The following is a 27533-nucleotide window of genomic DNA, read 5'->3' on the forward strand; positions in this document are numbered from 1 at the left end:
GAAAGCCGATGAAGGGTTTGCAAGGCTAGCTAAGGTGTCCCAGGGAGGCTACTGCCAAGATAATATTGGCAGAGATCCAGGAGAGAATGGCAACTACTAAGGTATGAAGGAGAGAAAATGAATGAGCCTGCGGTCCTTAGGAGATAAAACTGGCCAGTCTGGGTAATGTGTTGATAGGGAGGGGAGAGAAAGGGAAGGGGTCATCATGTGGTCACTCCCAGGTTTCAGGCTGGAGCAGCTCTGCGGGTAATGGGGCCTGAGAAAGCGGAGATTGCCAGGTCGGCTCTGGACATGCTGTGTTTGGCAGGCAGCTGGTAAGTGGATCCCGAGCTGGTCACATTTGGAGCTGAAAGGACAGAGAATCACTGGAGCTCTGGGAAGAGCCTGGCCTTCTGGACAGTGAATGAAGGTTTAAAGGGCCACTGCAGTGCTCCCAGGAGCACCGTGGTGATGGAGAGGGGGACCCAGAAAGCTGGAGAGGCTCTGATGAGGTGGGAGGAAAACCAGGCAGGGCGGTCCCGTGCATTTTCAGACGAGGCGATGGTTAACACGAGGCCCGAGAACATGGAGGCCTAACACTTGGAGACACAGTTGGGCGACAGCAGCTGAGGCCAGATGGAAGGGACTGGGCAAGGAGTGGGCGGTGAGGAGAGGATGACAGCCAGGAAGACTAACCCTGTCTGCACTGCTCAGAGAGGTTCAGAAGCCTGTGTAGGCCACACAGCTAGAAGTGCTCCTTCTCACCTCCACGGATGTGCAGAAGGGATGAATACATTAATTAATGTACACACGGCAGAGTCTGGCTGAGTGGCAATTTGCTTCTTTCTTGCATCAGCGGTTCTCCGACATACTATGAAATGAGAAGGTAAGGGCTCCCCTGGGGGCTACCCCCAGAGGATCCTGAGCACCCCCACCCTCCGTCAGAGCAGCTGCAGCCTTCAGCTCCCATCTCCCGCTAGCGCGGCTGCCTCCGGCCTGTGACCTCATCTTCAGCGTTCCTCGATTTCTGCCCTGGACCAGCCAATTGGATTCTCTGGATCGTAACTGCTTTCTTACGATCTCTCACCACGCACAGAAGTCGGAGAACGTCAGAAAAGGTAAGGACTTGGGGCCAAGCCCTTCTCTTCATAACAGGAAAAGCAGAAGCCCAGGGAGATGAAACGCTGAGCTGGACATAGTCGGTACAGCAGGCCCGCGCCATCCTCGGGGTGTTAGAGGCTCCCTAGATCTGAGGACTGGTGGTATTACACACTTATACATGTTGTATTATTCTCTATTGAAATGGAACTATATTATTTTCTAATAGTATACAACTGCCATAAACAAAAAACCCTCAAGTAACACAAGAAAAGATCCAAGTCCTGGCAGCTCCCCACCCCAGGTTTAACCTGCTAACAGTTTATCGCATCATCCTCCAGATGCAGCCACGATGGTGACTTCTGCTCATTCACATCTGACTTGACCTCTCTGGCCAAGCTGACATAGGCAGACCTGAATCAATCCTATGGGCCAGATGGCCACTCGGGAAACATCTATTTATTTCATTTTACAAACACGTACTTGCCGGGCACTGGGCACACAGTCAGGACGCTGCCTGGCCCTGGGGACCCACAGCCACGGGCGGCCTCTGAGGTGAGGCGACAGCCTGGACCCAGCTCACTAGGTTGCCACCTCCCTTCTGTGGGCCTGAGTTTCCCAAATCAAAAACAAAGAGGTTGGAGTCTAAGTTGGTGATTTTCAAACTTTTTGGTATTTTCAGTTAGAGAAGACTATTTTCAAACAAAGCTTTACATGGATGCACAATACTGGAGGACAGATGAACACAAGTGAGGGCTGGGTTTAGGCCTGCCCTCTTCCCACTTCCCCTGGAGCTTCAAGGAACCCAGCGGGAAGCCCCTGGACTGGAGAGGCTGGCCCCCCAGGCCCCTCTCCCTTCTGACCCTGTGACTGCAGCCGCACTTTCCTGGACACAGACCACAACTGTGTGACCTCAGCCCCTTGGCCCAGGCGCCCGGCTTCTCTTGGGTAGAACATTTTAGCTGGCATTCTGGAGCACTGAAACCCTTCTGCCCACGGTGGTGGTGGGGAACCCGGTGTTTGTTTCAAATGTTGCTTGTATTTCAACAGCCTTTTTCTTATGTTTTGTGTTTTTAATGAAGTGAAACTAGAAGCACTGGATCTCAGGAGCCAGCCGGGGACGAGAGTCCCTTCTGAGCCGGGGGGTGGCAGGGGGTGGGGGGAAGCTGCCCCAGTAGCACCTGGACAGCCTGATGAGCCACCTGCGCCTTCATGCACTGGTTCACATCCTGTGGGAGGTTTAAAAAGCCTTGACTAGGCTCAGTAAAAGTACAAGGTGAAAGGAAAAGGAATTTCGAAATCCTCCTGTGGCCTTCATCCTTTGACAGCCGGCCACCTTCTCCCCAGCGTTTTCCACCAGGAACATCAGCAGCGTTATCCAGTGCAAAGGCTAAGAGCTGGGGATAAAGAGAGAAGAAATACAGCCAAGTGGTGCCCCGACCACACCCAGGGAAATCCCGTCACTCACGCCTAGCAGCTACTTTACTTATCTGTCCTTGTTTCAAGTGCATTTTCTCCATTTACTGCCTTGACTCTTATTTGCATGCGGACGCTATTCTAACACAACCTTTGACTGAAACATTTATCTCCTACAGATGCACGCAGAAGCATCTATGAAAGGGAAGAACAAGAGCCATGGGGCCAAACAGGCTTTCTCTCTAACTAACTATATGGACCTGGAACCCACAAAGTCTTAGGATTCCTCGTCTGTTGAAAGGACATAACCACATGTACTTGGAGAACTTCTGGGAAAGATCAGCAGGAAGGCGTGGACAGTGGAATTTACATAATTCCTCTTTGTACCTGCTCTTCCTGGCAAGGCTGAGGCTGTAGGAATCCACGCTGTGGATGGCTGCCTACCACCTTTCAGTATCTCCCCAGTCACGTCTTGTCTGCACTGTGGTGAAGCTGTCATTTCATTTCAAGTTACTCCCCAAAGCATAAGAACCCACACATAAATTACAGCCACAGAAAGTGTGTGTGGAGAGACACTACATTTCGAGTGTCTTCTGGGAGGGTGGATCACGTTCCTACCCCAGTCTACCCACGCAGCTGCCCTCCTGCCCTCCGCGCACCTGGAGTCTGTGTGGAAGGGGTGGCAGAGGATCGGGGCAGGAACTGAGAATGTGGAACAGTTGGAGGAAACCGTGCTGGGGGTTAGGACATCGCACCTGCCCTCCAGCTGTGCCCCGACTCACTGCGAGAACCCGGGCAACCACCACATCTGTCTTGGCTTCCCTCAGACGATGGCACTGGGGCTCGTCACTCCCAAAATGCCTTCAAACTCTTAAACACCAGGATCTTATACTGAAACTAACGCCGAGCATGGCCAACGGTAGAAAGCACGGGTTTAGGTTTGGGTTTGGGCTCTGCCCCTTGGCAGCTCTGTGACCTTCTGTGAGAGCCTGGAAACTTGCTAATGCCTCTCAGCCTGTGTTTTCCCCCCTGGTGAAATCAAGACATGATTACCCACCCCACTGGGCTGCTGTGAAGTTAAATGAAGTAATGGCTGCGAGTGCTGAGCACCGCGCCTCACCACAAAGCCAGCCATTCCTGCCATTACTGTCATCGTTACCACTGCTCAGGGCATGCCGAGTCCTAGGTGAGGTGCCACTGGGGACAACGTGTGGGATCAGACCCCATCCAGGGTCTCTGGTTCCGCAGTGGGTGGAGGAGGGGGGCCCGTGCCACGCAGGGAGGCAGGACAGAGTGAGGAAGGTGCTGTGGGAGGGGAGAGGGCCTGGGAAGGTTCACAGAGGGGCGGGCATCCAAGCCAGGCCTTGGAAGATGGGCAGGATACTGACAGAAGACAGAGAAGGACGAGCAAGCCCCAGGCCCCAGAACGTGGGACCCCAGCGTCCTGAGCACAAGATGCCCGAAGCGCTCGGGCAGAGGCCGTGTCTGCCTGGTACCGGCGTGCAGGACCCATCTAAAGAGCCTTGGAGTGCGCGCCAGGGTGTGGAAGCCAGAAGATCCTGAGGGCGACGCCCTCGAGGGGGTTGGCCGGGCCACGACCCGGAGACGACCGGGAGACCGGGGACTGTCAGATGGCTGCAGGGTTGGGAGGCCTGAGCAGGGCTGTGGAAAACAGCAGCATAGAGACATGAGCCTTTGGGGAGAGATCTGAGGCAGGAGGTGAAGAGGAGGAAAAGTTGGCGCTGACGCATCTGAGGATTGCGCTGATGAAAAAGAGTTTTCAAAAAAGTTGAGCCACACCGTGGCGCGGGCACCACAAATAGGGCTTCGAGCTCTCACAGCCACGGAGAGGTGACACTTTCTTCGCAGCTCACCGAGAACTTCAGGGCTCAGCCTGCTTTCTCACCTCCCACCCCAGCCCCCCAGGTGGGATGACACCAGCTGTGAGGAATGAGCTGGGGACACTCAGCAGACACGAGGGCTGACTCACGGGGAACAGCTTCTGCCACCAGACCTTCACCTTTTCTGACCTTGGCTTTTCTTGTCAATAGTTAATTTAGATCTATTTCCAGCGTAAGATACATTGTTTATGTGTTTTCAATTCATGTAAGGAATAAATGGAGCCAGACTGATTCTGTTCATTTGCCCTTTCCCGTCAGACCAGCGCTCCCAGGTCCCTGAGGCGGCCAGGATGCCACCCTGACCAAGAAAGACACTGTTCCTAACCTTACTTCTTGTAGGGGAGCCTGAAGGTCTCCACTGCCACGTGGAGTAACCAGGACAACGGCCCCTGGCTACTCACGAAACACGGCTCCTGATCACTCAACTCATGAAACAAATTTCTCTTTAATTAAAAAAAAAAAAATTTCAAAAGCTTTGAAATATGACTCTAATCTGTAACAGACTTCAAAACAAGCAGTGGTCCTGGATTCACCATTTCTTCCACTTGAAGATACGAAAATCTATTAGTAACTATTGCCAGTAAATTACTGTGCTCATGATCTGAGCCGTAAGGGTACAGTGGGCCATATGCACCCCCTCCCTACAAAGAATCTCACAATTAGGATAGCAGAAGCACCTCTCAGCCCAGCACAACGGCCCACACAAGTACATCTGTCCTCCACGTATGATGCCTGCCGTCTGCTGAGCGCTGTATCAGGACAAGGTGGAGTTAATCTGAAAGCAACAGAGGATGGCAAGACGCTGGCATTGCTCAGAGGCATCTGGCCCAGCCAGGAAGGAGTCAGAGCTCCTGGGGTGGCCGTGTCTGAGCTGAGCCGTGAGTGAAGCATGGGAATAAAGAAGCAAAGTGGGGTGGGGGTGGGGGGGATGGGAAGGGATGGACTGGGCGCAAGAAGAGCCCAGAGAGATGGACCTGGGATTCCACAGAGGTCAGCAAGGCTGGAGACAGGCCAGGGCTGTGTCACCACGGCTCCCAGGGAAGGAGCTGACTTGTTCTTTAAGCCTGCAGGGAGATGCTGAAGGATGTGAAGCAGGGCCCTGAGAGGATCAGCTCAGCGCTGGAGAAAGAGCATTCTAGATTAATAACCTCATGTTACAGATGGGGAAGAGGTCCAGAAAGACATCTGCTCTAGAGTAGTAGGGTCCAGAGTCGGCCCCTGGTCTCCTTATGCCAACCCAGTACCTCTTATCTCCAGACCACCACCCAGTTCACACAAATTTGGAGAATAATGGCCACTTGCTCAGTTCTGTGCTAGAGCAGGAACCTGAGCTGGAGGCACGATCCCAGGGGATGGTGCCCACGAGGGCTGGTCCCCCCGGGGTCTTTTATGGAGGCAGACGAGGCAGAGGGAGAGCAGGGGCTCTGGCGGCAGAGAGCGGCTCTGCTCCAGGCTCTGTCACTCACCAGCACAGTGGCGGAGCCTCGGGAAGGGCCCTGCCTCCTGCGCTCCTCGGGAGGATGAAGTTAAAGGACCAAGTGCAGCACATCAGAGGTGTTCAGGAAACGCAGCTCTCTCTCTCCCAGGTAAGTCAGGAGATGAATCGGTTTTTTATTCAATCAACCAAGAGCTCAAACATTTTTATAATATCTTCTTTCCTTGTGGAAAACAGCACTGCATTATAAGTAATAAATAAATGCCTTGAAAACAGCTCTTGGATCGCAACCTAAACAAGGAAAAACACTAAATTCAACATTCTTCTTGGAGAAGACAGAACCACCGATCTCAACTGAGGACATTTTACAAAAACATTAAGATCTAACCCCAAGTGCTTCATTACCAATTCCAATTACCAAGTGTTGTCATCACTTGTGCAAAATTACATATAAAACCAGGCGCCAGTTTCCACCTATAAGTGTTCCTGAACTGTCGACCAGGGGCTCTGGTTCACACGGCAACAGTCGAACAAGCTCCCAGCTTCCGTGGGAGATGCATCAGCCTCAGCGGCCAGCAGCCAGAGGCAGCCCAGCTCCTTCCCTAGGAGAGCACCTCAGAGGCCACACAACAGACACTGTGGAGAGTTACTGTTCAGGTGTCTTGCTCCATAGAAGCCATATTCCTTTAAACATTCTGGAAAGTACATTTCTGCAGCCCTAATGCACTGCCATTAAAGAACCCCTGTGGGAACTTGCCCGGATGAACAAGGAAGCTTCTGCAATGCTAAGAATCACACCACATCAATCTGCTTTGTAATTTTTGTTTCCTGCACTCAGCACCACCACCACCATTTACTGGGTACCGTACTTGGAACCCCGCACTGTGCTAACTGTTGTCTTATGGGATCATCTCATTCAATCCCCATGACAAGGAGGCAGCTTCTGCTGTCATTGACACTTTACAGATGAGGACACTGAGATTGGGGGTCTCAGGAAACTCCACCAAGGTCGCCTGACCGGCCAGCGGCAGTCCAGCCAGGGACTCAGGTCACCTGGCTCCGGGCCCAAACTAGCTCCCACTTTATCCACTGCAGGGCACCCGCAAAACACAACAACTTGTCTCCACTGCATTTCCCTGCCTGCTCTAGGGCTGTGAAGTCTGCGGTGTGCACAGTCTCGGACTGTCACACACAGCAGTGCTGTGGACACGGCCTCAGAGCCTCTGCCGTGACCTGAGATGAGCCACTTCCAAAGGCAGGCTGCTCCCCTTGGCTCTGGCTCCCAGCGCCAGGCCTGAACCGCGGATACCAGCTGTGTCTGGGGCACAGCACTTCCCCACATTCTGATCTGAACAGCAGCTGAACCCCAGGGGCTGGGCTAGGTCTCCCCTAGAAGCCGCTCCCCAGAGACACCGTGTCTCCCTAGGTCTGCCAGCAGCAGGGCAGCTCAGAACCGAAGGTGAAAGTATCTGAAAGCCAAGACTATAGACTGTATACACACAGCAATTTGTTACTGTGAAAAACCATCTGTTTCTCGGTATTACAATCCTCAGAGGGCAAATTATAGCTAGCGTTCAACATAAAACATCAATTTAAACCATCAACTATTCATAATTTCAATTCTTTATTGGAAACCAAGGACATAAATGTCAGGGAATAAAGCAATATTTCTTTTATTAACTGTTCCATTCATCTGGCTATTAAATAAAACCAGGGCCCCAATAAATGGCAGGAGTCCTTCCTGACAGCCACACCAAATAGCTCTATAATTCTCAGATGTTTTAAAACAACGAAAACTGCATTATTTGAAAAGTTAGAAACTTTAATACGTAATAAAATTAAGATTAATGTGATCTTAATACCTTGCGAAACTGTCTGCAGTGCCCTCATATTCAAATGTCTCTCTTCTGGTACATTTTATTTTTACCATGGCTCATTCTGTACTGAGAGCATGCTGGTTTTATGACCAGGTTTTGCGGATGCCAACCACCTCCACCGTTTTTCACCAACATCTAGTTTTCCCAGGCTGAAGCCCCCTCCCGCTGCTGGGCCCGGGCCCTGCGGGGTGCCATCCCGAGAGTCCCGCTCAGGGACTGCGCGGCCTTCAAACCCAGTCCCAGGGGACACTCACAGAGCAGTTAAGTAAAAATAGCCTGGTCGAGCGCAGGGCAGGTTCCTGTTGCAAGCAATATTTTTTAGAGAATGATCTGAGCATTTGAAAATGAAAGCCACAAAGGTGGAAGAGAATATTACTGAGCGCGTCCTGTGTACCAAGACCTGCACCGAGGTTTTCATGTGCATTGTTTTGCAGGAATCCCGCAGGGTGGGTACATTTTACAGATTAGCAAACACGTTTAGAAAGGTGAATCACCTTCTCATCCCATCCCTAGGAGGTACACCTATGTGTTAACCAACAAGGAAAGAAAAATAAGACACACAGCCATACCCAACACCTTACAGTCCGACTGACTCGTAAGTACCTGCTGAGTGTAATCAGCAGCAGGAGACCCAGAGCACCAGAGGGCACAGAGGAAAAGGACTTAACCCCTCATCCCACAGCACGAGAAATAACTGGTGATGGGGGTGGCAGGGAGGGCTCCTGGGAGAGGAGACTGCACCTGGGCTGAGTTTGATGCAACTATTTACTTTTCCCTATTTTTAAGGTTTACTTTCTAAAGCAGAAGTTGCCACCCTAAGCATAATTATTTTAAGGAGAACACATATAACAGCCCTAAAGAAAGGTTCCATATAATCCATCCCGCATCCCGAGTAGAGCTCCATCCTTTTGGCCACATGCCTTGACCTCCTGCCGACACAGGGGCCTCACCTCGTTAGTGCTCTGACATAAACGTCTCCAGGTTTCTGAACGGTATTCGTGGTTTTAGTTTTTAGTGGCTGTGTACTATTCCTTCCTGTTAAGTGGGCTGTCAGTAGCTACCGGTTGAATGAATGAATCGACTCATTGATAGGCGGTTCTTGGGTACAGCACACTGCCATCACAAGGTGGCCTGTCACTGCCCAGGGAGGGGACTGACACCGTTCCTGTTTTGCAGATGAGGAAACTCCAGAGGTCGTGTGACTCTTCCTGCCTTCTCCTGACACTAACTCCCGGGCTGCTTCCCTCCCGCACTACGAGACGGGAGATTTTCAGGGACTGCAGGGCCGGGGGTGGGGGTGGGGGTGGTGACGGCGGAGAAGAAGGCGGCCGACAGCTACCGGGCGCGGGCCCTTGCACCCACGAGCACAGAGCAAGCCAAGGGCAGGCACCACCACAGCCAGGCACCAGCTCCCGGTCTCCCCTCCCCAGCCCACACCTCAGCAAGACAAAGGTGGCAGCAAGAGCAAACCCAGCCTCTCGCTCACTGTGGATGCTGTCAGCGCTCCCAACTACGAAGAGAGAAGGCTCTAAGGGTAAACGATTTTTTATTGGTGTATTATTGGCCACAGCTGAGTCATACTCAGCTGGTAAAGAGAAAACCCGGCAATCAACAGGCAAGAAGATACCTGCAAAGATATACTTGCACAACCTCACAAGGTTTGGTTTCTTTCCTTTGCTATTTTCTTATTTCAGGTCATCCTGGTGAATACAGAAAACAACAGTCGTTTTTCCCTCCTGCATACGTGTCCCAGTGAAACCTCCCTGGTTTCATTAGAGTAAGACTTGAAACTTCAGAGTCCTGACATTTGCACTCACAGTTTCAACACTACTCGGAACCCTTCAGATGTAATTTTAAGAAACACACACTGTCAGAGAGAGTGACTGAGGGTCCCTCCTGGGAATGGCTCTCCACCCTTGTTCAGCCACTAACCGGTGGTTCCACGGAGCCCAGGCCAGACTAGCTTTCCGTGCTCTGACCTGATATTCATCATTCACTACAAAATATTTCAGTGCCTACTCTATGCCGGCCACTGTTGTGGATACGGAAATGAAACAAGTTTTTATACTCATGGAACTTACATCCCAAAAGGGAAAGACAGGTGACAAACAGATAGATAATGTGTCAGGAGACAGTGAGCGCAATGGAGAAAACAGAGCACGGTCAAGGGGATGGATGTGTGTGTGTGGGGGGGTGGGGGACAGTGTGGCGTCAGGATTCAGGAAAAGAAGGGCTGACATGTCACAGGCCCAGCCCTCTCAGCTCCTGTGCAGGGCGCGTATAGCACTCCTTAGGACAAGCCTGTAGTCACTCAATGTTCCGTTTATTTTCAAAACTCCAAAAGATATAGCATGTAACTTGGTGGCTAAAAAAAAAAAAACGTCTGGAGTTAAGCACCTATGAAACTGGATGCAAAGGCTGGATTCAGAGAGAGGAGAGAAAGGGTGCACGTGCCCGTCTTGGGAAGAAAGCCCTGTCTGGCGCAGGGAGCCATGCTTCTGGGACCTCAAGGATGACAGCGTTACTCTGAGGACTGGCCAGCTGGGGACCATAAACAGTAAAGAGCTGACTATGAGCAGGAGGAGGCTGCCACATCCCAGCAGCTGTCCCTTGGGTCAGAAGAGGGGAAAAGCCCAAGTCTCAGGGCTGGCCTGGGACCAACCTGCCACTGCCTTTGTGTTGTCACTTTCCACTCCAGTGCCAGGTAGAGAACTGGCCAGGTCTGTTAACATCAAAGTTCTTACTCTGTAAGCTCTTGTTCTTGAGAGGCAGCATCACTGCCCTGGCAACCCTCTTCATTATAATATTCATCACATCCTCCCCGCCCGGAGTGACCCTGCTGGTCCCTGCTTCATTAGCTTAGTGCTGGGCAGAAGCCCCTCCATCAACAGCTCACCAGTGAGGCCCTGCCCACTCCAGAACCTACCGCTGGGCCTGGCAGCCACAAGTGCTCAAAACATGGTTCCTGAAAGAACAAATGAAGACACGAGAAACTGGAGCCCAGTGAGGGCCACTGGGAGTCAATCCCAAGGTCTCTCTTATTTCAGGATCTTTCGGAGTTACTATTATATGGGTAAGACCCTAGAAGTGATCCTTTAAACCCAATATTTGGTTTATAATAGTACACTGATAATTAATTACACGGTTTATCTCATCGCAATTCAATTTCCACGCTATTTCATTAACTTGGGCTTTTGCCAAGAATTCAAATTTGGCTCTGCCTGTGTGTGTGATGACCTGCTCCGGGGCAAGAGCCACAGGGACCTCCCCACTGAAGCCCCTCCTCTGCTGGGCAGCCTGCGCACCAGCCTGCTCCACAGGGAGCCTGCTCTCCAGCCCAGAACCCATTTCCCAGCCTCACAGGCTGGGGCAGGTCAGTGTCTTCCTAGTCGCCTCCTGGGACATTTTCTGAGCAGTAAAAATGTTCCTCTGAGAGCTTACATCTATACAGCTTGTCCAGGAGTCATGGTCCTTGCCAATTAACTGGGTACTCCAGGCTTTATGGGACAGGGCGGGCAGCCCCTCTGTAATGTGTGATCGCTGGTCATTATTCCACCCACAAGACTAGCCGGCCAGCCAGTCAACAGATATTTAATGAGTACCTATTATGTCCCAGGCTCTGTGCCAGGGGCTGGAGGTATAGCCGTGAAATGACAAGAAGGGGCCCTGCTCTCATGGGACTGATGTTCTAGTAGGGCAGACAGGCAGAAAAGGAGAATGGCACGTGGGACAGTGTGTGACCATCACAGGATAATGACCTCAGATTGGGATGTGAGCACCAGGGACAAGAAACCACATGGCAACAGAGTAAGGCAAGTTCACTTGCGGACCGGGCTGGCATGGCCGTGGTACAGTGAGTCTTGAGGAGCCCCACAGCCAGGGCGGGTCAGGCGGGGCGGCATCAGAGGGTCCAGGCTGGGCAGTTCTGAGATTTAAACCGCATGAGTTAAGGGGAAGTGAAAGAAGAAAAGGAAAAGGCTATTCAAATTCTAGTTTCGGAATCAACTAAACAGAATAAAGTCTTATTTAAATAATTCTCTGTAATGTGAGTTCAGAGTTATTTTTGTTTCCCCTGAACCGTGATACAGAAGGACAACTGTACAAACAAGCACGTGGACTTTTCACACCTCAGTATAATGAGACACAGCAGACCAACCGATGCAAATTTCAAGTTTTTCAATATGTGAGACTATGCCACCATCCTAAATGCCAAAATGCTGCCACATTCACACCAGTGATTAGATCTTTAATGGCTGCTCAAGAAAGTATGGGAAAGAGGAGAAAGGTGATGGTAGAAACATTCAATTATAGCTCCCTGGAAAGGCCTCGGGCTACCACTTCTACAAGTTTTGGCTTTTAGGGGACATACCCAACTCCTGCTCCCGGATGGGTTTTTAAATACAGATTGCTATGCATATTTTTGGTTCACAGTCCCCATCTCTCAAAGACAAACTTTTATTCTCTTTGATTCAGAGTATTTAAAAGAATATTACACTGGGAAAATCAGCTATCCACTTGGGAAAAAACAGTTAGATCCCCACACCTCCCAGGGCATATACAAAACTGCCGTCAGATGAAAAAACTCAAACGAAAAACCACAACTCCTCAATTACTATAAGAGGATGTAGAAAAACATGTTTATATTTACAAGACAAATGACAGGTTTGGGGAAATTATCTGCAATACCTAAGAGAGAAAGAATTAATACCACGCTCCCTAAAACCAGTAAGGACCAAGAAGACGAGGCAAGCAATCCACTAGCAAAATGGGCAAAGCATATGATAGGACAATTTACACAAGAGATACAGCTGGCTAATAAGCTCGCTGAAGGATGGCCAACGTCCCTGGTGACCGAGGAAATGTGAACTTAAACCAATATGTGTGTGTGTGTGTATATATACATATATTTTTTTTCTTTTTTTTACCAGCGGAGGATTTAACAACTCGCTTATCCAGTGCTAGTGAGGCTGTGAGGAAAAGGGTACTCCTGTTGTCCTTTTTGTCACCTGGCGAGGAGTGACAACTGAGGCTGGTGTTTTGATGCCAAATTGGCAGAACCAGCAAAAGGAAAACATGTTTCACCCCGAGAATCCATCCTACAGGAACACCTGGCACCAGTGTCAGGGACTCGTGTAGAAAGCATCTACTGCAGCTCTCACTCATTCCACAGACATTAAGACACCACCTACTGCACGTAAAACACCGTTCTCGGTGCTTGAGATACATCAGGAGGTCCCTGCCCTTAGATTCTAATAGGGAAAAAACAATAATCAAAATAAATAATTACAACCTAGGTAATTAACAGTGGTGACCTCTGAAATGTGGGGAGAGGGGGGACTTTAAATTTTTTTATGTTACGTACATTTGTCACGGTTTAATATTTATGAACATATTAATTTTGTAATAAAACATTTTTTAAATAAATGAGCCCTTGAACACAAAGGCCAATGAGCTAGTCAACCCAGGAGGGTCTCTGTGTCCCACAGACGGGGGACAGCAGCTGACTATCTCTTTTCACCAGGGACACTGTTGCAGGAAAGGTAAACACCACTTGCAAACCTCCCCTCCTCAGGCCACACCGAAAACACTCTGGTGAGATGTCTTCTCTCTTGTCCTTCCAACTTGTCTATCACAGACGTAACACACAAGCACCTTCTCCTTATAAAATCTGAGAAAACAAGGACTAAGGAATACAAAAGGAAAAGCCCCTCCTTGCCTTCCTGAGCTGTCACCACGGGCAGCCGCTCTTCTGTGTGACACAAAAGGCACTTTTTAGAGTGAATGATCCTCTCCCAAGCCGAAAAGGCCAACCTGTAACATATCTACATCTATATTTAGATTATAGAATTAGATCCCAATTTAGCTGACTTTCATCTCAGAGCGTGTGATGTTTCCCAGGACTGCCTGAATTAGATTTCCTACTAGTTAGAATTTCCTGTAAGCCAGGATTAAAAGCTCTCGTTTCCTAGTTTCTAGTTTCTGTCTTAATCATTATACAGCACTTCGAATTTCATAAGAAGTTTTGAAAATATTAACATGGTATTTCATTTCCTAACAATCTATAAGAGATTAGAGAGACTGAGATTCAACAGAGTGGCTTAGACGGACGAGCACTGAATCAAGATTTAGGAGACCCTTGGCTTCAGTCAAGTCTCTCACCCTTTTTGGGTCTGATTCCTAATCCTAAAGATGAGGATTTAAGGCAAGGTGAAAAGTATGGAAAGCGCCTGTCCCATAAGAGCTAATTATTAATACTGTTTCCCTTTCCCTCTTTCTTTAAAACTCTTTCCAATTCAGGGGGCCCTGCGAGGGGCTTCTAGAGGGTGCTGGAATGTTCTTGATTTGGGTGTTGGTGACATGGATGCATTCAGTTTGGGAAAACTAACTGAGTGTACATTAATGAAATGGGCATTTTTCCGTAGTTCCATCAAACAATTCAAATGTTCAAAGGAAAAAAAAAGGAGCACTCATTCCCTCCAGTCCCCAGTGCCCCTACCAGCAGACTGCATCCTGGCACTGGCTTGTCAGGGAAGGGTTGAGAGGAGCCTCTTCTGGAAAACACGTGCCTTCTAGGGGCTGTGACATGAGTCCAGCTGAGGCCACAGAGCCACAGGGAGGGGGCCATGTGTGTCGAGCAGGGAAGGGCTGGGCGGTGAGTTCAGGACACAAGAAGAATCCAGAGGTGCCCAGCCTCTGCCGGAAGAAGCAGGGCCAGCTCTGCTGAAACCCAAAAGGCACCCGATGGATCTGAACGTCTGGACAAGGACCAAATGAAGCAACCTGATTCTCCTCTCCTGAAACGTATCAGAACGTGCAAGCAGTGACGCCACCGTCTGCAAAGGAATCCTCTAAAAGCCAGCATCGCTTATAGAATCAGTAAAGGAAGACAGCAGCTGGCTGGACTGGTCAGTGGTAAGATCTGGGGTTTTCCACCTTAAGGTCACTGATCAGAACCCTGTCCGGGTCAGTGGTGACAGCACGTCCCGACCCCTTGAGGCATCAGGTCGCAGCTCTGAACGTGAAGGGACAGTGTCTGTCGGTCACCACACAACAGGCTCCTGACACCACAGACGCCTCTACGGACAGCGCCTGGGGGTCCTGGGTCACCTGGGTCGCCTCTCCTCCTTCCCACCACAGCAGCACAACGTGACTCCCTACCAGCCGCAGCCCGCTGGTCTAAAGGAGACACTGGACCTGCACTGGGCCAGGGTCCTTCTCTGAAGCTCTGGACATGGAACTAAGGGTTGTGAGGAAGGAAGACCCTCTCTCCCTCTCAGCGGCTGACCCCAAGCACACGAATATGCAGGACACGCTGAGGGCACGTTTACCACGTGAACGCAGCAGGACAGGCTGCTGGCAGAGCAAACGCCAAGGGGGAGTCAGGGCAGAAGAGCCCACGGTCAGAGGCCTCCCGGGGCTCCTCGGCACTCGGCCCTCTTCCAGGCTGTCTGCAGGTGGGCTCCATGAGACCCCCTCCCTCCAACAGACCCCCTCAACCCGCCAGCATCAGATGCTGTTACCTGTAGCCAAGAAAATTCTTATAGACCTCTTTGTCTCCAAATAGTCTGTACCCGAAAAGAGGGAACCAGGCATATTTAAGAGGGGAGAGGGGTTCTTCTGATGATCAGTATTCTACATGCCACATTTGTCCTGTATCTGAAATCAAAACGTGTCACCCAGACCTCATAAATCTAGATGGAAGTTCCTCGACCTTTAGAAACAGGTGTACACTCCCAACACTGGGCCTGAAATCCTTTTTTCCTCTTCTTTCAGATAAACGTCATGCTGCCTCTATTAACCTAGGAGACACAGGCCAATGGCACATGACTGCCAGAAACTCGTAACCAGCAATAAAACCAAGTGAGCCCTCTTTATGAGGATCCTGGGGAGAAATTTTTTCCAACACCACAGGAGCTGTGTTTTTCCTACATAAATGCTTTGTTTCTTGTGTGTGTGAGCCACATGACTTATCTGGTTGCCCTCTACGCATGGGATGCTGGGAAGCTCACAATGAAGTCTGTGTCTCACCGTTATGAAGCGTACAGGGTCTGGGAACATGACTTTGGATAGTTGCCCACCTCTGGGTCTCATCACCCTTTTTCCCTCCCTTTATTTCTTCTTCCTTCCCGCTAGCTCCAACCTCACAACCTTGCTTGTACACCTTCGCAAGCCATCTGAAATCTTTTTGGAAGTGGGCAGAACACAACCAGACAAGAGGGAAGGAATGGCATAGTGGCAAGAGCATGGTTTTGGGGTCAGACAAGCCTGGATGCGATATTAGCTCCACTACCTCCTGGCAGCCCCACCTCGAGCAGGTCAGGGGCCTCGCTGAGTCTCAGTCTCCTCAGATGCGAAATGGGGCAAGTATCTTCTCAGGGTTGTTTTGAGGATTTAATTGGCTGACATGTGTGAATATGCTCAGCTTGGTCCTGGCATAAAGTAGGTGCTTAAGAAAAGTCACCTCCCGTTCTTTCCACTGCACCACTTCCCTTGGCCCTGCTCCTCAACAAGGCAAAACTGGCAGAGACCCAACCCAAAGGGCCCAGACAGCCCCAGGCTCCTCTCCACCCCAAGGAGGGCATTCCGAGGGTCAGTCCCGACCAGAAATGTGAAGGGCCGAGATATTCAGCAGAGGCCTGGGGAGACCTAGTCTCGGAGACTAGACTCTGCAATCCTGGGAGTGTTGCCGACCTCTCACACCCCAAACCCCACTTGAGAGAGGTCTGGCCTGCCCACATGAAGCAGTTTTTCCCTCAATGACAGCAGGAGAGCAGCATCCCCACGGCCAGCCAGGTGTGGCAAGAAGCTCTGCCACTAACACACCTGTAATGGAAGAACTGAAGTCAAGGCTACGTCTCTGTGAACGGCCTGTCCCAGGTTTTCTCCCCAGGCCGCCAGCCCCCCATCACTCAACAGGATTCTGGGCCACCTTCTGCGACTGTCAGTCAACGTTTGCTAGGAAAGTAAGGACCAATTTGAATCTTAACAAGCGCAGCAATTAGAAAGGCAATCTGCTGCAGCGCGTAACGTAGCACACATTTGAAACCCAGATAAAATATTTCAGATTAGGCCCTGTGTAGGAATAGCCATTCTAATTTATGACACGGAAACTGAAAGTTCTACCCCATGTCTGTTTATCTTGGTTTTCAAAAGTATAACTTCTACCACAACTAACTCCAGTGAGAAGACAGGGATGGACTAAGGAAGGAAAAGGGAGGGGCCCGATCTATACTGGTGGCATCTTGACACGGGGTGGGGGCAGAGGAAGGTCAAGGGCAGAGAAAGTGACTTAATTATTAGCAGAGGCCCAACTCCCCATTGTTCAAGGTAAATGCTAATTTCAGTGGTTACATTTAAGTAGGCTCCAGGAGCACACACTGCACACATTTTTTCAACTAAAGATAGAAACTATGCTTCAAAAGCTAATGTGGTATTTTTAGAAGTTTGGGTTTCTTTGATCCGGCCAAAAGAGGCTGAAAATTTAGCTTCCAACTATTTTAGTCTCTGCTTCACGCTCTGAAATAACTGGTACATCTTAAGTCCCTTTCAACCACTGAAAGCGTATGATTCTATGAACCCGCATGCTGGAAAAGCTGAAAATTTAGCACTAACTTGACGTCAGGGTTTTCTCCATCGTGAGGATTCAAGTTTCCTAAAAAAAGGGGTGAAATTTCAAAAAGTATGATTTGGTCACTTTTGTCTGTAACAGAGGCCCTCCTAATCTAGACTTGAGCTTTCTCTCTCTAAGGCCCAGGGAAACCTGGGTGCCTATTCATTTAACCCAACCAAGTGATCTAACACCTTAGGGTGAAGGGACACCAGCTGTTGAGAGCTCACTGTGACACCCCAGGCTCCACCTCTGTGAATTCTCACCACTAACCCATTGGGTGGCCTGGCCATCCTCTTGACCAGAGCCAAGTGTCTAGCCCAAGGCCACACACCTGAGGGCCTGCAGAGCCAGGGTCAGCCTCCGGATCTGCTCCTCATCAGCTCTGCCTCCCATTTGGGCCGGAGGGACATCCTGGAAAGTTCTGAAGGATTCTAGGGACTTAACAAGTCTCCTGTGCCCTTGCCATCCACATGCCCAGGGTTCTGAGCCACCTTCAAAGCAATGGCGACCCTGGACAGGTCTGCCGTTGGGCCATAGTCTTGGTCTCTTGATTCTCATATTTTGAATACGCATTTCATAGGGGGAGCTCTTGCCATTTAATTTTTATGTGAAGATAGAGGTGAAAAAATGGATAAAACCCTAAGGCGTTATGATTACCACAAGTAACGGAGAATCTTCAAACTGCATTACCCCAAGGATTTTGCGGGTGTCCTAGACCTACTACCTCATTTTACAGATGAGGAAACAGGTCTGGAGAGAGGAAATGACTTGTCTAGGATAAATTCTGATTATTTGTTTCTGGGGACCCTTTACATATCTTTTCAGAAAGCGTGGTATACATATCGTCCCTTCACATGGTACGGATCATTTCAAGGATGTGGTTTAATTAAACAATTCAGCTAATAGAATGTGTGTTTTATGGTTTTACCATTGACAGATACATGCCCTGGCTAAGCAAGTAGAGTTTATTTCTTTAAAGTAGTTGCAGACCATTATTTAGAAAAGAATTTGTGTTCAATGAATATAAACAAAAAGCCTTTAAAAGCTTCTAAAACCTGCAGTTTTGAATCTTTCCCACTGGAGACAGAATCCAAATTGTCAGCTACTCTCAGGTCTAGTGTGGTGTTTCAGAAGCTGTTAAGGCTTTATTAGTCTTTGAAAAAGACACTTAGCTAAGTTGCAAATGTGTTAAACGGAAAAAGATGCCCAACAGTCCCTTTCCGAAGACAGCTGGGACCCAAGCCATGGGCTGGATGTCAGTGCTGGGATGGAATCAAGTCCCTCCCGGGTCGGAGGACATCCCGGCACGAGGCCAGCAGGGAGCAGATGCTCAAGAAATGGTCCATGTCCTTACCCTTCTGGGAAGAAGTCCCTCTGCTCGTCCATCCAGCCCATCCTCGGGTTTCATCCTGGCAGATCTGCTCAGCCCAGAGGATCTGACAGGCTGTGTGATCCGTTCAGAGGGGACCCCGTACAGGTGATGGATTAAAACAGGTAGAGAGCCACAGATCAATGGAATAGAATCGAAAGCCCAGAAATAAACCCACACATCTATGGACAGCTCATCTTTGACAAAGGAGCCAAGAACATACAATGGGGAAAAGAAAGTCTCTTCAACAAATGGTGTTGGGAAAACTGGATAGCCACATGCAAAAAAATGAAAGTAGACCCTTACCTTACACCATACACAAAAATTAACTCCAATGGATTAAAGACTTGAATGTAAGACCTGAAACTGTGAAACTTCTAGAAGAAAACATAGGCAGTACGCTCTTCGACATCGGTCTTAGCAACATCTTTTCAAACACCACGTCTGACCGGGCAAGAGAAACAAGAGAAAAAACAAACAAATGGGACTACATCAAACTAAAAAGCTTCTGCACAGCAAAGGAAACCATCAACAAAACGAAAAGACAACCTAACAATTGGGAGAAGATATTTGCAAACCATACTTCTGATAAGGGCTTAAGATCCAAAATATATAAAGAACTCATGCATCTCAACAACAAAAAAACTACCAACCCAATTAAAAAATGGGCAAAAGACCTGAACAGACATTTCTCCAAAGAAGATATACAGATGGCCAAGAGACACATGAAAAGATGTTCAAAATCATTAACTATCAGGGAAATGCAAATCAAAACTACAATGAGATATCACCTCACGCCCGTCAGAATGGCCATAATTAACAAGACAGGAAACAACATGTGTTGGAGAGGATGTGGAGAGAAGGGAACTCTCATACACTGCTGGTGGGAGTGCAAACTGGTGCAGCCACTATGGAAAACAGTATGGAGATTCCTCAAAAAATCAAGGATAGAACTACCATATGATCCAGCTATTCCACTGTTGGGTATTTATCCAAAGAACTTGAAAACACCAATTTTTAAAGGTACATGCACCCCTGTGTTCATTGCAGCGTTATTCACAATAGCCAAGACTTGGAAGCAACCTAAGTGCCCATCAAGGGACGAATGGATAAAGAAACTGTGGTATATATACACAATGGAATACTACTCAGCCATAAGAAACGATGAAATCCAGCCATTTGTGACAACATGGATGGACACTGAGGGTATAATGCAAAGTGAAATAAGTCAGAGGGAGAAGGTCAAATACCGTATGATTTCCTTCATTAAGTAGTAGATAATAACAACAATAAACAAACACATAGGGACAGAGATTGAATTGGTGGTTACCAGAGGGGAAGGGGGGAGGGAGGAGGGTGAAAGGGATAATTCGGTACATGTGTGTGGTGATGGGTTGTAATTAGTATTTTGGTGGTGAACACGATGTAATCTATGCAGAAATAGAAGTACAACGATGTACACCTGAAATTTTTACAGTGTCATAAACCAATGTTACTGCAATAAACAAAAAGTTAAGAACAAAACAAAACAAAACAAAACAAAAAAACAGGTAGAGAGCAATGAGCCCTCGGAGAGTACAGGTAACGGGGCAGCCACGAAGTACCGAGCCGGGGCACGTGGCAGAGCCGAGGGGGCCCAGAGGAAGGGCAAGGGCGGGACTGGGGAGTCGGCCAGCCAGGCCCTACCAGTTTCCAGCTGTGTCCTTCACTGCTCCTCATCTCCACTGCGGCCAGGGTGGCCTTTCTGGAGCACAAACCATGCCGCCATCATGCATGAGGGTGAAATCAGGTCCTGATTGAGGCCCTCGTCACCTAGCACCGTCTCTGGTCACTGCATGCTCAGGACACAGGGTGCACAGAAAGGCACGTCTGAGCAAAGATCAGACACGTCACGGACACAGGACAATCATGACATTGACTGTCAGGGCAGCCCCTAGAGGGGAATCATCCAAAACCCACGCACGGGTCCTCCCTTTCATTACTTCTCCCACTCCACTTTCTTCTGAGGATGCAAACCCTGCCTGACAGCATGTGCCACCGGGGCAGGGGCCCTGACATGCAGGACGGTGGAGCAGGGTGGGCTGCATTCATCTGCACAATCATCCCATAAAAGCCTCCCCTCCCTCAACAACCCTGCACACACTCACTCCTGCTTGCCTTCTCTCTCTCTCTCCTCCTCCTTCCCTCACACTATAAGTAATAAAGAGTTTTTCATAATGTAACATACATTACTTCACGTTTTCCCCATGCCCAGTAATCCAGCAATACAGGACGGCTCACCATTCCCTAAAGGCTATTTCCCTTTCTCTAGAATGTTCCCACTTTAAACACTACTAACCAGTTATCAAAGGGGACAAGGGCAAGATAGTCTCAACCACAGAAGGTAAGTTCACTCTCTAAGAATAAAACTGTAGGAAAAATATGAGTGAGATTAGCCACCCATTAAAGGGACTCTCCCTTAGGCCATGACCTGAGAGTGGGGAACTGAGAAACTTCAGAGGCACCCGAAAAGTCCAGCCGAGGTGACCTGGGCAGAGCCTCTTGGGCATGACAGGAACTGAGTTGAACACCCAGGTGCCAGCGCACGGAAGGTGCCGTGGTTCTCCGGTCCTGGCCAGGGTGGCGGGCAAGGGCGAGGAGGTGATCTTGCCTCCAATGGTCGCAGCCTCAGGCCCCCAGCCAGCCAGGTCCTCGGACCCCCACCTGGCCTGCTGGCCCATGCCGATTTTCCTCAGAGATCCACCTGTGAAGAGGGAAAGCTAGACTGGAGGAGGCAGGGGAAGAGCCGGCCACTGACAATGGCGCTGAGTGAATGGGCTGCGACTGAGGCTCTCATCTGAGTCTGGATGGCCCGAAGACACTCTCGAGGGACCTAGGAACTCCAGACTGGTGGGAGAAAACCATGCTTCCTGGTCAGTATCTCCAGATAATGCCCCCACTGTCACCCCCTAACTGGAGCACCGCCCACTGGGGCAGCTCACCCTGGAGGATGTAACTCAAATATGATCGTCTCAGGTCCCTACGTGATCTTACTCTCTCATTTTGGGGGTTTCAATACCATTCTGCCACTCGTTACATTATAATGGCATATATTTGCACTGTACTCTACTATATATAAAAACCACATGTCTGTTTTCAGGCCTGCCCCTGCCCAGCACTGCAGGTGCCTTGAGAGCAGGGCCTGATTCTGGACCCAGAGTGCCTGGTGTCTGACACGGACAACCACCAGTGTCCACGAGAGAGAGCCTGCACAGAGGTGCTGCCTGGGTCCGTGGCTTCTCCCTAACCCTGAATGGTAAGTGGTGTGTCTTCCCTGCACATCGTCACAGCTTCCTCTGGTTACCCGGGAGTTATGGGGATGTTATGTCAAGCCTCCAGCACATTAGTAACCCATGCTTACAGGCCCTGACTCCGTGCCATGGTCTGTGCTCATGCTTTACCTGCACTGACTCATTAAAAGGGCACAGCAACATCCTAGTCGCCCCCATTTCTCAGTTGAGGACACTGAGGCACAGCAACTCGCCCAACTGGCAGTGCAGTGAAAGTGCTCGAGCGGGAGCAAACCCAGCGAGCGGGCTCCTCATGCCACAACGGAGCAGCCCCAGACGACCGCGGAGCGCTGGTCTGTGCCCTCCTCAGCGCCCAGAAGGTCCCAATAAGACCAGGCGCTCACACCCTTCCTCCCTGAACTCCACAGGGAAGGTCATGGGCAGGTCCTCATTCACGGCCTCCGAAGGACACTGTTGAAAAGAATGATCCCAATTTTGTGAACACGTTAAAAACTAGAAGAATCATCTAGTATATGCATTGCTTAAAGAATATAGAGGCATTCGCTTCCCAGAGATTTAAGACTGCTAATACTTAAAAACTCTAAGCTTCTAACATGATTAAATATCTAATTTTTATTATGTCCCAACAGATCTGTTTTAGACAGATCACAATGGTGATGCATTAAAGTTGTATTCTTCATGGACTGCATTTATAACTGACAGCTCAATCAGGGCCCAGCGTGTAAGCACTGCAGACACAACACTGATGCCCATTTTCACGAACCTGGAACATGAGTTGATGATTTCAGGCTACTGTGCAAGTTTGGTGGATGCTGCAGCTCTGAGCCTTGTGATATTTTTTGGTGAGATCCACAAAGCTGAGTCAGGAAAGCAAGCCCACCACACGTTGCTGTTTGAGGAAGATACAATTCCTCACTGTTTCTGAGGATGCGCAGTCACAGAAGCACAGAAATGACTTTTCTGTTTGGTGGAGGTAGGTTCATTGCTGTCGGGTGCTCTTCCAGCCAGGCTTGATATAGAACAAAGGCCTAAAAAGCAAAGGTGGTGAGGGCTCTGCCGAAACCCACCGCCACTGTTAAACCCTGCACACACCCACACCCAATGCCATTAAACCCTACACACACACAACGCCATTAAACCCTACACACACACATACACACACCCCAATTAAACCCTACACACACACCCCATTCCCATCAAACTCTACACACACCCAATGCCATTAAACCCTACACACACACACCCAGTGCCATTAAACCCTACACACACACACACACACACACCCCAATACCATTAAACCCTACACACACAGCCCATCCCCATCAAAATCTACACACACACCCCAATACCATTAAATCCTACACACACCCCATCCCCATCAAACTCTACACACATACACACACACCCCATCCCCATCAAACTCTACACACACCCAATGCCATTAAACCCTACACACACAAGCGTGCGTGCACACACATGTTGGGAAGGGAAAGGCCCCCTCTCTTCCTGCAATTTGATGGAGATTAGATAAGAAGCCTGCATCACAGCCCTTCTATTTCATTAATAGGCATATAGCAAAGAGATGTCCTTCTCTGCTCTGGTCCAAATAAAACTGTCCTCCAAGGGAGGCCTGCGACCAGACAGGATGGACTGGTGGACTGCTGAGGCCCCTTCCATCTCTGACACGACAACATGCCACTGACTGGAGGTGGTCTGAAGGTACCGAGGTCTGCCTGCTGGATTCTGAATCTGTGCAAAGCCATCAAAACCATCTGAACCAGTATTTCCAGTGTGTCCCATGGAGCTGTGGTTTCTAGGAGGCAGGTGGGCGTTTCTATGATCAAAAGAGTATGATGGCGAACAAGAACGGGAAACTCTGGATAACACAAAGCCAGCTTTCCCTCTTTTTGACTCTTAGAACCTGGATGTGCCCTACACACTGTTCTATGCCCTGAGCCAATACCAGCAATAACAATGACAGCAATAATAATACTAGCACACACAAGGCACTTATCATGTGCCAGCTACTGTTCTGAGTACTTCATTTGCATAAACTCATCAAATTGTCATAACAATCGGATGAGGTAGGTTCTTTAGAGCTGAGACCGCTGAGACACAGAGAGGTTAAGTGGATTGCCCAAGGTCACACAGTAGGCAGTGGGGCCAGAATCCATGCCTAGCTCGTCTGGCTCCCCAGTGTGCACCCTTTAACCACAAGTACACACTGCCTCCCGAGTGTCTAGGGAATATGTGCTGAGTGGACGGACAAAGCACCACGGGAAGGTAGGAACACCATTGTGGACCGGGAACTTGGAGCCTAGCGTTTCCTAGTCAACTGGTCACTAACTCTTTTTTCCGAGGAAGGCCTTTTGCAACTTGTGCTCTTTGGAACACACTGGGAAATGATCGTTCGGCCAATCTGCTGTTTAATGCAATGAAAGGAGTGCAGGCCTCGGGCACCAGACCTGGCACCAAACACCTGCTCGACCATTTCGTGATAAGTCTCTGAGCTTTAGGTTCTTTCGTACGTGAAACAGGAACAAAAATCGCCAACCTACATCATAGGGGTGCTGAGAGGGTAAAGAGAATTATGTAGGTGAAGGGCCCACGCTCATTGGTAACAAATAACTAGCAGCCCTACTGTGGTTATTATTCCACTTCAGATGGAGAAAGCGGCCAGTGAGTGATGGATTCGGGACTAGACTCAGGTCCGCCACTCCAACCCGGGTCCTCTGCTTCTCCTTTCTCCCATAGACTGTCCTCCCGCCTCGGCTTTCCACCCCATGAGCAGCGGCAGTAACCTCTGAAGAGTGAGAAGAGGTGAGGGGAAGGAACGAAGGCCGATCCCGGATCCAGGGATGAATTACCGGGTCCAACACAGGGGCCGGAGCTGCATCTGCCCGGTTCACCACACACCCCCGCGCCAGCATGGGAGCCCATCATGGATATGCACTGAATAGATGGAGAAATGAATGGATAGACGAGCAGTTCACCAACATGGTTCCTCCCTCACCCAACACGCAGCAAAACATCAGTTAAAAGGAGGACTGGCTGTCCAAATACGTAAGGACGGCACGTTTTCTGACACTAAACTGGGGGCAGGGGTCAGCTATCCAGGGAATTTCCCTGCGAGCTCAGAGAAGGGGATGGTTTTGGAGAAGGTGGCGTGTGGCACAGAGCAGGCATCGGCAGCGAGAACCAGAAGACGTAGGTGGCAACAGCCAAGGTGGGCACAAGAGTACTAGAGTGGGGAACAAGGAGACCCCAAACGCAGCAGAGAGGCACAAATTACAGCTTAATAGTCAGTGCCTCGGGCCAGGTTAGAAATCTGAGACTGATGAATATAGTAAGATGACGATTCCTTGTAACGAAAGGGAGCAGTCAAGAATCATGAAAGCACTGGAGAAGTCCACTTGTCCCAGAAAGAATATTCCGCACACTTCCACCACCCTCGTCTGCATGATAGGGCACACATAAATAGATCCATTTATGTGTGCCTGCAAACCAGAATCCACAGCACTCACAGGCAAAACAGAAGATAAATAACAGTTTGTTATCTCTGGTCTTACAGGCCGCTGAAAACATTCAGCGGCCTGTACTACATTGAACTGTTAGATTAATACACAACAGCTTCAACCGAAACCAAGATCAAATTTCATTGCCAAAAAATCTAAACAGGAGGATCCCAAAAGGGCAGAGCAATTCGAGATTCTGCTCAGGAACATTTTGGGTTTGCTTCTCCAGCTTCTGTGCAGTCAGATTCATGTTTTCACTGCCAGATGAAAATGGAGTTTAAGGCAAGACGAAACAGGAAAATATTAAAAAGAGGAAATCAGTACATTTATCCTTTTAGTTCTTCACACGTCTAATTCCCACCTGTATTTTGGGGGTGGGGGGGGGTGGGGGCTGCTGTTGTTATTGTCAATTAATTTATTTTTCTGATTACAGAAGTCATATATGCCATAGTAATGTATGCTTAAAGCATAGAAAAGTGTAAAAAAGAAGAAAAATTACTCCAAGGCCCACCCTCTAAGGTACTCACTATTTTGGCGTAGTTTCTTCCATATTTTTTCTGTGTATTTCTTTTATAATTATAATCATATTCTCTATATACTTCCTAACCTTCTTGTTTTGTTTAAGCCTGCCCAGACACTACAAACTCTCTCGCTGCAAACATAATTTTTAATGGTTGTATAACACTTCAAACAATGGGTACTTCTGGTTGCTTTTTAAAATATACTGCTTTATGTTCTAATACTAATCAATATTGTGACTGACTGAATAGAGAGTAATACACCCTGCAAATCTCCATGTGGAGCTATAGTGCACGATGTTTCCCAGATGGTTTGGGCAAATTAGATTTTAACATAAGAATGATAATAACAATAATAACTAACGTTTATAGCTAGCTTAGAGTTTACACAGCATTTTCATGTGCATCAAGCTCATTCAATCCTCTCAGCAACCTTGTACAGGAGTTCTCTTTATGTCTACTTTACAGACAGAGAAAACCAAGGACTAGAGGCTAAGAGATTTTCCCACGATCACACTGCCAGAAGTGGCGGGACTCATAGGTGGTAACTGTCTCCAGGTCAACGGCTCCCATGTCAACACCACTCTCCTGAGGGCCAGCCTATCTATTGGGCAGCTCTGCTTGGAGGTATCTCGGAAATATCTTACCCGTATCTCTCCATATATATAGCTCTATAGACCTAGACCTGATCTGTATGTCTATATCTATATCTAGTATCCTACTATTTCCAACTCATTCCTCACCATATCCCCAAACTAATCTTTTGGATTCTCATTAATGGCACCACCCACAACAGCCCAAGCCAGAAAGTTCCCTCCTCTTCCCTCTGCTGCTCCCTCCTCCCTCACCCCTACATCCAACCATGCCTAAGACTCAGCCCCCATTACACGGAAAGGCCTTGGCTGAGCTCACCTTCAATCACAGGACACAGCGACTGGCAAAGCAGAGACTTTTAATGGACATCAGGAGGGAGGGAGGGCTCCTCTGACTGCATACACTGTACTCTGTTACGACAATACACTGCCTTTAATGGAATTCAAGTTGTGGCAAATCCACAGAAAAAAATCTTCCATCTTACTTCCCTTTACATGATCAGGTTCTTAAAAATAACAAATAAAAAACGTATATTAAGGGCTCATTACAAATTTTATCTGAAACCATGACTTCTATAGCTTTCCTTGGAAGGAAAAACAATCTCAAAAAGAATCTCATAATTAATCATCCCATTAATTTTCAATTCTCCTTTACAAAATGAATCTCATTAGTGAAACCCGGAATGGGGTAAGACGAACAAAATGAACCTCGCTATAAGCCAAAAGATAGCGAACTACGCAACTGAAAAAGAACGTGAGGGTGAATGAGGTTAGTAATTGTGGTCTAGGGCGGAAGAAGCTCTCACTGAGGCAGCCCTAAACACCCAGACAGCCATAAAATGTTCTCAAAAATTCATTTTAAGGGACTATGCTATTATAAAACAATCGTGCCAAGTGAAGGCATCTTGATGGCATTCAAGTCTTATAAAAAC

General features: G+C 48.8%; 1 protein-coding gene across 11 annotated transcripts in view; it reads right to left on the reverse strand.

Annotated features, from left to right (window-relative positions):
• The window catches only part of CUX1 (cut like homeobox 1), a 375717-nt gene that overhangs the window by 234718 nt on the left and 113466 nt on the right, over nucleotides 1-27533 (reverse strand). The window lies entirely within an intron of this gene.

The sequence above is a fragment of the Diceros bicornis genome, chromosome 26, assembly GCF_020826845.1.
Source record: "Diceros bicornis minor isolate mBicDic1 chromosome 26, mDicBic1.mat.cur, whole genome shotgun sequence".
In the NCBI taxonomy this organism is placed as follows: domain Eukaryota; kingdom Metazoa; phylum Chordata; class Mammalia; order Perissodactyla; family Rhinocerotidae; genus Diceros; species Diceros bicornis.